This window comes from Corapipo altera, unplaced genomic scaffold, assembly GCF_003945725.1.
Source record: "Corapipo altera isolate COAL_440 unplaced genomic scaffold, ASM394572v1 24b, whole genome shotgun sequence".
Classification (NCBI taxonomy): Eukaryota; Metazoa; Chordata; class Aves; order Passeriformes; family Pipridae; genus Corapipo; species Corapipo altera.
The window spans coordinates 8763005-8775631 of NW_020884888.1; positions in this window are offsets into that span (position 1 = coordinate 8763005).

The following is a 12627-nucleotide window of genomic DNA, read 5'->3' on the forward strand; positions in this document are numbered from 1 at the left end:
GTGAAGGAGAAAGGAGGTAGGGAGTAACTTGCAATAAAGTCAAAAGATAGTGGAAAGATCCACACTGTAATACATTGTAGAGTTTGGTCGGAAAGGTGAGATTCAAGTGAAAGTGAAAAAGGATGATAAAAGAAGGAGAAGTTGGTTTTTTCCTTGAGTTTCACAATAGAAGAGAAAATTACTAGTTATGGAATTATATATATATATATGAGCAGAGTATCTCTTTCCATTAGATTTATATATGTAAAAATCCTTTAAGTCCCCAGAATTAAAGTGTAGTAACTGGAGGATGTTCAGTGTTTTTGTCTGCTAGCATAAGTTATCAAGAAATCAAAAGATAAATGCTAGAGACAGACCTTCTTCTTCTTATGCTGTAGATAGGAGGACATCTGAGGAGAATGGGAGAAACTTTAATTTAGACACAACAGATTTAGTTTTATGGTGTGGTTACTAGATATTAGTTGGCTGTAAAGACAAGTGTCAGTGTTACTCTGCATCAGTAGTGATTCATAAGTTTTCATTATAAACCAGCCCAGGAAACAAACAGTAGCTACAAGAAGGCCTGATGCATATCAGGAGTTTGATTAGTCAAGATTTCTTCATGTCTCTGAGCAAGGAGATTCAGCTGGTGGTGCTGTATAAGCACTACTGAATCTGCCTAGAAACACATTTACATAAGTACAGAGAAGTAATTAACCCTTATCATGCAAGTTACCTGCAGCAAATCATCACATGCTTCTGATTAAAAATGAAAGATGGAATTTATCTGGTTTACAGGGGAACCTTTGTTTTGCTCTATTTCTCTCACTGACACTAAGTACGCCAGTTTTTAATTCTAATCAGATTTTTTACTTTATGCTACTTCGATGAACAGGTAGTACAACAAACTTCTGTTGTATTCTTATAGTCTCAAATATCATATATTCTTATACTCTCAAAGTCTTCTTTTTGTCTCTGATCAAGCTCTTCACCTATTTTTACTATGGTCTTGATTCTAACTTGAAGCCTTTTTGTCCTGGTTCTGGTCCAGATCAGCAGGACAGGGTACATGGCTAACACATTATGTTAATTGATACCACCTTATGTCACTGCCAGGAGTGGGGAAAAGGGACACTCTTTTCTGAGAAGGGTACTTCTTTCTGGCTGGCAGAAAGGATGGTGTGGTGGAGAAGAACCAGTCAGCGCTTTCTTGCAGGCTTTCTGTATAAATAATTTCTTTGTCTTATACCTTTTGTTATTAATATTGTTAGTGTTACTGTTAATTTTCTTATCTCATTGCTGTTTCCAGTAAGTCAAGTTGTTCTTATCTCAACCCATGATCTTTGCCTTTTTTGCTTCCAGCTGGAGGGGGAGGTAAAGAGAGTGGTGTGGGGTTATTTGCATGTTTGTTTTGTTGTTTAGGTTTTTTTTAGTGGGACTACTAAATTGTGGAATACCATTCCTAAATCACGACACTTTTCAAAAGGGAATTTGCTTGTTTCATTTTTCTCTACTGTCATAAGGGACTTCTCTCTTACTAGCTTTTATTGGTTGTCAAAATACTCTTTCATGTGGTTAAGAGTAAGGAGAAGTGTATTTATGATATGATCTTAAATTCAGTTTAGTTCTGTCAAGGGCCAGCTTTATCCTTTTATACTTAAATTTGAAAGCCTTTAGCCTTTAGCTTGTATAATAATTGAACACATACTATATGTAGACTATATTAATATAAATTATTATGTACTATTTTTTTATTTCACTGAAGCTCTCTGGCTGGTTCTATTATCCAGCTGGAAAATTATATATTTATTAAACTTGTTTACAGAATGTTTTGAAAAGAGTTTGTTGAGATTTTCTAGAATTTTGAATTTAAACACTCTGTTTGTTATTACCATCTCCTAATTAGCAGCCCACAGTTCACATACCAAAGTTACCAAGACTAAGCCTCAGAATTAATTTCCTGGGAACATATCTGTAAAGCACTATAAAACTTCAACTTTATAATTGTTCTGTTGCTTTTCAGCTTTGTACATTCATGTTCATGTATTTCTAAAATGTTTGCTAATGTCTTTTTTTTTTTATATGGTAACTGAACAACTACTAGCTGCTGCTTATTTTGATTATAATTTTCCTGAGTGATTGTGATCCTGAGCTCCTGTCTCACTTTGTCTGTAAACAGTTTTTCAAGTAGAAGAGTAACCAACATGACTTCAGTGAGCTGGCTTTCATTTGATAATTACATTCTATGCAGTTTTTGCTCTTCATTTTTTGTACATAGGTGGCTGAAATTTACATTGCCTTTCTTTTATCTGTCTTTCAAACTCTATGTATAGGGTATTATTATGGTCTGTATATAGCCTGGGAACGTTCAGCTTCATGTTGCCAGTACAGCTACTAATTTTAGTATAACAGAGGTTGTTCTCCATAGATTTATGTATCCCTACATTGCAGGACATTCCTCCTTAAAACACAGTCTGAGAACAAAATAATGAAATGACTCCTTAAGTTGCTGATTTTACACTGCTTATGAAACTGCCATTTATGCATCAAAATCATTAACCTGCCTATTATCTGCCCAAAGAAAATTGTATTATGAATCCCTGATATTTGCATCCAGAATTAAATTAGTTAATTTGGAATTTATCTTAAATCAAGTGGGATCACTGTTGTTAGTGGCGGTAGTTAGTTTTTGATAGATAAGCCAAACCGTCAGCGTTGATTTTGAGATTCCACAATATTATGAGAAATGCAACATCTCATTAGAGAATTAAATGTTACAGAAAATAGAAATTCTGTTTGATTGTAAATTCATAAATTATCTCTAGGTTAAAGACTCACACATCTTAAACTATGCAGAATTGCAATGTGTATTCTGAAAGACTTAGAACATGCTTTACAAACTGTGGAATAGAAATTGTCCTACATTACAACTTTCACTTATCCTGTAAGTTCCTTCCAGACTAAAAGCTCTATGGGCGTCATGAATTCTACCGTGTATGTTGCTGTATATTTGGATTTCAGCTAGAATTGACTTTTGCAATCATAGTTTAAATATTAAAATCTAGCCTTTCTGAATCTGCTTTAGATGGTTCTTAGGCTTGCAATTGAAAGAGGTTAACCATCTTGACTTTATCTGCTACATCTTTCTATGGAAATATTTAAACCTTGCCCTTAAATACATCCCACCCAAACAGCATAGACATCATGATGTGTGTGGTTTATATACTTAGTTATATTAATGAATTTATCATCACTGATGAGCTCTCACATAAGACATAACTCAAGATTTTTGTGCACCAAAGAACTTGGTGACTGCATGTGTTTAAATGTTCGCAATACCCGAAGCAAAGTGTCTTTCACAGAGAAGGAATAGGAGGAGAACGAAGGAAGGGAAAATTATGAATGATGGAGGCGTCCTTGTTGTCACACTACTTTTCCAAAGTATGTAAAGGTGGTTGTATTTCTTTAGTTGAAAGGTCTGAAAAGGCATTTTTTATTGAAGTTAAGCTGTAGTTTCTCTACTTCCCTAAACAATGAATTGGGGGCTTATGTGCAAAGATTTGTAGAGAGACAAGCTTTGGTATTTGTAGTGGCTTTGGTTTCCATAGTGTGCACAACATTCTGTTGTACCTGTAGCTGTTGCCAAAACTTATTTTGCTACTCAAGATGACATCTAGAAAATTGTGTGAGGCAAGGTTGTAATTTCATCACTGTACAAAATACAGGTGGTAGTGCATTCTTTTGATCAAAATTATTCTTTACTCTTAGTAGTAAAATAAAGTGGATTAGAGAAGATAGAAGGTCCTACAGTAACCTAAGAAGATATGTGCATATTATCGTAGGAACTTGCCTAAGCCAACAAATTAGAATCTCTGACTCTTTGTGGCTGTATATCCTAGATTAGTAAGAAAAGTTTCACAGTTTTTTTTCTTTGAAAGCATACCTTCAAAGTACCTATTCTATCCCATGAAATTATGTAGAAGAATGTGATATATATTAATGTTTATAAGCAAAGGATATTAAAACTACTAGGAGAGTAATTATTTGGAAAATTTATATAGGTTTTACCTAGTGGAATAGTTTGCTCAAAAATGTAGAGATTGAGTACACTGCTTACATCAGTTGCTGTGACAAGCAAATCTGCTTCCTTCCTGTAGTGGTTTGAACCTTGTTTTCCCCCAGAGGCTGAAAAGTGGTAACCCCCAGGGGTGGAAACCCCTGGAAGTTTTGAAGTTCTGTCCAATGAGAGCTCCTGCAGAAATGTAAACATATCACAAGCACCGGAAGAGAAGAGTTGTAGTTTGGTGGTAGAAGAAGTAGCCATGTTGTTGTAGTAGCCACGAGGAAAGGGGCCCGGAGCCCCTCGGGGCCTCTGGGGCCCCCCAGCCCCAGCTGGGGGCTACAGAGACTTGGAACAGTGTTAAGCTGGACTATGTGTCTGTAGCTGTGAGCTGGGAGATGTTTTTCCATCTTGAGTGAGCAGAGCAGAAGCGGCAGCAGCGTCCAGAAGTTATGACTAAAAGCCAACTGATAAGACCGAAAGAGCAGCAGGAACAACATGCAGCACCGCAGAGAAGCCTCCTGGAAGGAGAGCCGAGGAAAAGAGAGCCCGCAGCAGAGTTACGGAGTTCTGGGGGTAAGAACTGATATTAGACCCCCCCAAACTCCTTTGAGACCTCCTGAAAGGAGGAAGATGATGGACTCTTGCTTGAAAGAGCCTTGAAGTGCAGCATGCACTGCAGAGAGGAGCTGAGAAGCTCAAAGGCACCCTGAAGCTGGACCAGGACGGAGAAGGAATGCGGGGGGGGTTGACCTTGGCCCCCCTCGCTGCTGCTGCTAAGCTAGCAGCCTTGAGACAGAGCACGGAGCTCTGCAAAGGGGAATTTGAATCCCCTGAGGAAGGGACTTTCATGAAGATGCCCCTGCGTTTCGTGATATACCTGTGGTGACGTGAGTCTGGTCCCTGCTGGCAGCCCACAGGTGAGGCCTTCGCTTGGACTGAAGGAGAGCCGAGGGGCTTGGAGACCCCCTTGTGTGTATTGAACAGAGATCCAGCTACAACAATCCAGTTACTGCTGCATGCATGAGATGAGGAGACCTGCTGCCTTAGAAGAGATTCCTGCTTTGGGACTGGAAGGGATCTGTCCTTCTTTCCCTCCTGGACTTTTATTTGGAGAGGAGAAGAGATCTGATCCATTGTAAATACTATATGTCATGGTAGAGATAGTTGTGATCGTGTGTATAATGTGTTATAGTATTTATTTGTACAGTCATTGTAATATATTCCCTTTCCCCACTTTGAGTCTGGTGTGTTTTGTCTGGAAAAACCCATCTCACATTAGGTTGAGATGTGGGAGGGGGGATGGAGCTAGAGAATTGGATTTTGGGGCTATCTCAAACCATGACACTTCCTATTTTAAGGACAAAGTTTTTTCCTCAGTTTGAAGTGTTTTTAATCACTTATCCCTAAAGTTACCTTACCATGGTATTAAATTGATTAATGTCTGTCCCGGTTCTGGCCAGGAAAGGATTATTTTTTTGCATTAGACAGGAGGCGACATGGCTAGGACATGGAGGATATTCTGTAGCACCTTAAGTCATTACCAGGGGCAGGGGAAAAGGACTCTCTCTGCAGAGAAAAGGTTCCTTAAGGCAGAGAAAATGTGGCAGAGGGAGCCATCCAATATTGTCTATTATCGAGTTGGTTTTTTTTGTTGTTGTTTGAATTGTTTCTTTTCTTATACCGTCTGTAATTAGTATTGTTGCAGTTACTACTCATTTTCTATATCACTGCTGTTTCCAGTAAATTCTTATTTCAAACCATGACCTTTACTTTTGTGCCTCCAATTCTCAACTCCATCACACCTCAGCAGGAAGGGGCAGAGAGATGTGTGGTTTTGGAGAGTCATAGTGGGGCCACTGAATTAGGGAATACATTCCTAAACCAGAACGTCTTGAAATGAAAAATACTGCTGTTGGACATTCTTCTGTTGCTCTTAATCTTGTTATAACCTCTTTACTCATGGCTTTAATAATTAGAATTCCTTCTTTTTGTTTATTTATCATGAAAAGCATCTTATCATCAAATGGAAAGAAATACATTTGCCCCTTTAAATAGTGTAAGCTTTTCTGGTCAGTAAGGGCAAAGGTTGTGATGTTAAAAGGTGTCTTTTCTTTGGCTTTCGCAAATTTTCTGTATGGGTTATAGGAAGTAATAAAATTTTAATAAGCTAGGATGCCAGAGAACAATGGAACTTTTATCAGCTTGTGTGATATAGTGACCAGATATGGTTAATTACCAGACATATAAGAATGTAAAATGTTCTTTGTTAATTGAAGATCTTAGGAAAACAAAGAGATACAAACCACTACCACCAACAAAAAACAGTCTTGGAGTTTATTCCTGTAATCTAGTTTTGAAAATATTGTACTAGAAATGCATTTTTTAATCTTTTAATGAATGTAAAGATCAAAATAGAGCTTCAGTATTCATTCAAACTGCAGCAGTATATACTTGATGTCTCAGAGAAAATTAAAGAACCTTTCACTCCTAGGTCATTTTTTGAAGTTTGACTGAAGGGATTTTGCATTAGGTTGGGTGGCAGTCTCTGTCCAGTGTCTAGAAACAATTGCTGACAAGCAGGTAACAGTGGTGTAATTGACAGCAGATGTGAATTTGTAGATTCACACCTGAAATAAATTCATGAACCATATCTGCAAGAATATTTTTACATCTGAAATTGTTCTATGTATACTTATATCAAATGTTAGAAGCTGTCAGACTCCAGGATGACTTACATAAACACTGTCTTCAATTTGCTTTAAAAAGAAATTAAAACAGAATCCTACACGTGAAATCAAGATATCCGCTCAATTACAATCATTGGCTAATTATAATTAGATTAGGGAGAAGTGGAAGACTGGTTTACAAAGAGGATTACATGAATTACATATGTATTGGCTGATTGGTTGCCCACACTTACATTAGATTAAATCTCAAGGAAAGTAGAGAGTTATTTAAGCCCAAGAAAATATGTCTTGCTAATTAAAATATTTCAATCTTTGGTCAAAGTAACAAATCATTCTTCCGGATTGAAGAATTAAGTATGGGAAGCAGTAAAATGAAAATATCTTGTGTATTTAAAATTACGTTTGTAAAAGTACTCCCAGGCTGGGATGAAGGCAACCAATGTGATGCTGCAGGTGATTAAAGTAATGCTTTATGAATTCCGTATTTGCTACATTGGTTTTGGAAAAAGATTCTGCTCGATTTTGGGATGGAAAAAGTTAAATCTCAGACTCCGGTTTAGTGTATTTCCTGACATGGTATATACTTTATGTGTAATGTATTCTTATACACAAAACTAGAACAAATAAAATAATTTTCTGTGTAGGGAGGAGATGTATGGAAGCCAAATCTACAATCAGCTGTTTAGTAATACAGGCTTTTTAGACACGTGAGCAGCGTTGTTCTTGCTCTGTTAGTAGATGGGATCGAGGTAATTCTTTAGCTCCTCGTGCATGGTTTGAGATAAAAATGTTCGTCATGATTCATTGTATCTCCCCAAGTGATAGTTGAAATATAAATTCGGGGAAAGGTTAGAAGGTTCAACACAGATGAAGTAATGTGCTCTGTGAAGTGTAAATCTCTGTTATTTCATTTCTCTTAAAGAATCATTGTATATTGCATCTGTAATGACAGAGTAGATCAGAGGTTTTCCAAAATCTAGAAATCTGGCCTGAAAGGCATGGTCTGCAAAAGTTTTACTTAATGCCTCTTAGATAGACAGTCTCAATGATAGCCAGCACGCTCTGGATTCTTTCAACATGGATCTGTGTCCCATTAGCTAAAGAAGTAGAGAAGGATGAATCCAAATTGTAAAAAGTAACTGTGCTTTTGATAAGAAGCTAAATTGGAGCCACTTGTGCACAAACAAGAAACCCACCCACATTAATAGCTCAAAAGAATTTAAATGCACATTGTCATACAGTATAAATGATAATGTATATTGTTTCAGGCTATATTAATTTTATGTAGTTGCAACTAGTAACTCATTATATCTAGATTGAGTACTCCTTTATAAAGAGATTATTTGTATTTTGTGTACACTGATTAATCATGTAGCTGCGCCTATTTTTAGAAGAATTGATGTATCACAAAGAAGTTAATTAGCGGACAGAAAAAAAGAATACAAACTTGTGGTGTGCTACAGGAGAGAAGGGGGTTTTATATTCAACTAGATTTGTTCTGAAGATTTACTTTACAGAGATTAGAAATTGTGCTAATTCTGACTGGTTTTGTCTGAACCGTGAATGACGGTAACTATATGAGATTTGATGTGTAGCATCTGATAGCATTACTGTATATTATTTTGCAATCTGCATTTGTTCCATAGTGAAAAACTCACCGAGAGGAAGAATTCAGGCAGTTGTATGCTATTATTTCTTTCATTTGTCTAACCAGAGCATCACAACAGAAAGCAGAACTAGACAGGGACTGTATCATGTTAGTGCCATGGTGATCACTGTGGAAAGGGAAAGTAGACTTCCTGAAAACTTGTATTGATTTGCCCCTGGATTACAGTGCTTCAAATACCTGGAAACAAAGAAGGTTGTGGAGGCTCTTTTGCTCCCTCCTGCATTGACTGGTTTTGACCAGTTGAATGTATAATTAAGCCATCACTGGCCTCCTTTTGAAATCTTGAATGCTTGTTCCTGAGAGATAGGCAGTTGTTCTTCTGTTCCCTATCCTCACTCTAGACCACCTCCTCTTCCAGTAACACAGCAAGTATCCTTCTTCCTATCTATTATCCTGTATGACTTGCAATATGGTCTTAAAAATATGCAGGTCAGTTCTAATACTTCTAGTTACTGCTGTTTGGCTGTTTTTATGAGTGACAAGGAAAGAACAGGGAAAAAAAGAGTGAAGATTCTTTCTCTGAAAAAAGGGGGTTTCTAGAAGAATGAGGTTTAGTGACAGAGATATACCAGCATCTGCTCCAGAGAGAAGTAATACCATCTATACACAATCATCTAATATTTTAATTTAATAATTGCCCCTTATCACTTGCTGGCCATAATTACAATGTAACACTTGGCAATTACAGTTCAATACCATTTTTGTTGTGGTTTATACCAGGGATTACTGTATATTAATATATCCAGAGTTGATTATATGAGACAGAATATTTCAAGGTAAATACAGTGTGTTCTATGAACCTAAACCTTGAAAAAGTGAATAGGAAAATATGAACCCAAATGATAAGATAATCTCTGGCTCTTGCCACTGACCTGAGATTTGACTAATAAATTATAGTTTTTTCTGATAAATTCTATGACAGAGTTTTTCATAGAATTATAGAGTCTTTAAGGTTGGAAAAGACCTTTAAGATCACCAAGTCCAACCATAACGTATCACCACCACCACCATGTTCACCATTAAATCATGTCCTTAGGTGTCACATCCACAAGTTTTTTTGAACACTTCAAGGGATGATCAATTCCACCACTTTCCTGAGTAGCCTATTCCGATGTTTTATAACTCTTTTTGTGAAGAAATTTTTTCTGATATCCAATCTAATGCTTCCCTAACATAACTTGAGGCCTTTTCTTTTTGTCGTGTCATTTGTCTTCTGGGAAATGAGACTGACATCCATTTCACTACAACCTCCTTTCAGGTAGTTGTAGAGAGCAATAAGGTCAACCCTGAACCTCCTTTTCTCCAGGTCAAACAACCCCCTCAGCTTCTCCTCATAAGACTAGTGTTCCAGACCCTTCACAAGCTCCATTACCCCTCTTTGGATGTGTTCCAGCATCTCAACTTCTTTCTTGAAGTGAAGGGCAGACTCACCAGTGCTGAATACAGGGGAACAATCACTGCCCTGGTCCTGCTGGCCACGCTATTTTTGAATTTGAGCATTCAAAAGTAAAAAATGTTCTTTCAGTCATTGGGAATGGCTGATACTTGCATTAATCCCTGCTCTCTGCTGTATGACAAGTGTCAATAAACAGCACCAAAACCCCCTACTTTTCCTTCTAGAGGAAGTTAAATTTTACTGTTATCTGTGATATCAAGGAACTTACATATATTAAACGATGGCAATGCTTTGAAGGTCCTAACCTACTGAGGAGGTAGGTACTGATGTTGTTAAAGTCTCTCTGAGGTACATCATGGTAGATTAATATCAGACATCTGGGAACATTTGGAGCTGTGGAATATATGGTCTGTTTGATGACACAGTGATGAAATCATTAGCAGGAAGGGTTGTCTTCCAACACTGCATACAGGTTGACATGTGTACACTGAGGATTGCTGTAGTCTCTGAGGACCCAGAGAAACAAGTCCTGTTTTATTATTAAAATTATGCTATAAAATCTGTATACAATTTATAAAAAGGTATTTTTTTGTTCCTGAAACAACTGAGTTTGATAGTTTGTATTAAAATAAAACACTACTGTCAAAAACTAGCAGGTGGCTTTAATAATATGCATCAAACCATGTAAATATGAAAGGATACCCTAGGGTATGAGCTTTAAATCAATTAATCAGAGGTATCTAATAATGAAACAATTAATTTGAGATGGGAAAAGATATCACTTACCTTCCAGAGCTGACAAGTTGCATTTCAGTTCACTCCCTCCGCACTTCTTCCCTCCCTCCTCTTGGCAAAGCTGAGTTTTCACTCACAGACATATGTGTCAGACTTACCATCTGTCAGAGTATTGGCACTCCCTTAAGAGAGACTACACAAGCAGTTTAACTAGAACCGGATGCATGCCATGCACTGTTAAAACTGTATTGAAACTTGTTTGCCTTTTATGCTATGATATTCCAAAATAACAGTGGCTTTAGGAAGTAAAAAACTAACCCAAGCCAACCAACAAACCCACCCCACGGTAAGTACTTCAGTTGCAAGATGTATTGCAACTCTTGGTAAAGGAACAAGAGTATGGAGGACAATTTGATGACGTAATTTAGGCGATAATGAGATCACTGTTGTTTGAAAGCTTACAGCATGATAATATATAAATTCTACAAATAAGATGTACTGAGTACAAAATGAAGGTGTGAAGAATTAATGCTAATCTTCTGGACAAATATGACTGCCACATGGAGCTGTGTGTTTATGTAGTGAAAGCTGCTATACAGAAACAACCTGTTGTATCTGTTGTATAGTAATATATTCAAGTATACACCGGCTAAGCTGGAAGTAGGCATGCATGTGCCTTTAGCCAACCTTTTTATATCAGAATCAAGAGTGACTTTGGCAGAAGAGCTGACTGTAATTGGCTGCTCTCAGCACCTTAGCAGATGTGCTCCACATGAGTTAGGATCAGACTATTTTGTCTCTGTGCAGCAAAACTACTGAAAGCCACTGGAGGTTTTACTTGACTGAGGTTTCCAACTGGACCACTAGGTCTGTTTTCACTTCTAAGAAATATGTAATTTTCCCATGTATCTTTTTTTTCCCCTTCAAAAATATTCTTATCCTAGGTGGTATTTTGTGTGCTGAATTGGAAATATCCTGAGAGTGAAATATGGTATGTGTTGAATTAGACAGGTTCACCTGTGCAATTGTAGAGGTTTAAGAATGACGTAGAATGATTAAGAGGATGTTCAGTGATGCAGCAGTGGAGGTTTATTTTTCATGTAAAGATCTGATGGTAATATGTTCCCCAAGGAATATATTTTCTAAGGAAGTCTGTTTTAACTCTATCACCTCACTGGCCTGTTCAGCCTTCATAGTGGTGGTTCTCATAGAATCATAGAATATGTTAAGTTGGAAGGGATGCACAAGGATCACTAAGTCCAACTCCTGGCCCTGCACAGTGCACCTCCAGAATCACACCATGTGCCTCAGAGCATTGTCTAAACATTTATTGAACTCTGTCAGGCTTGGTGCTGTGACCACTTCCCTGGGGAGCCTGTTCCTGATATTTAACATAAACCTCCCCTGACACATACTGTTTCCTCAAGTCCTGTTACTGGTCATGGTTATGGAAAGCTAGAGGCTATACTTGCACAATATTCTAGCAATTTTAATTTAGATAGTCTTAACAAGAGTGTTTCTGTGTAGTAACAGAACTTTACAGTTATTTGCAGGATTATTATGTATTTTAAAACTAATTGGTAGGAATGAGATAGCTCCAAATAGTACATTTCTAGAAGTAGTATATTTTGTAATGAGTAATGTACAAAGTGTTAAGATTTGAAGTCTCTGAATTCCTGTGTTCATTTGGGAATCCATTATTATGTCCCCACAAAACAGTATACTGGAGTGTTGGGGGTTTTTTTGACTGTCTGAACTAAAGGTATAAACAAAAGGTAATTGAAAGTACGTTGCTGGATAGATAGCTTTTGAATGTTCCCAGACCAAGAGATACAGCCTGTCTCTAGCTACCAGTAGAAGGAATATTTTCAATGATGTTTGGTAATACTTGGAAGAAAATGTTCAACAATTTACTTAATTAGTAAAAACAGTGAGTGAAATAAGTACCTCTAAGAATCAGGCTGTAATCTGTATTTATAAAAATCCACAAAGTGTGATTTGACATTTCCTGGATAGTTTTGCTCAATGTCAACATGAATAGCAGGAACTCCACTCCTAATGCCTAATATGCTGATCAGATTTCCCGTTACAGCTAAGG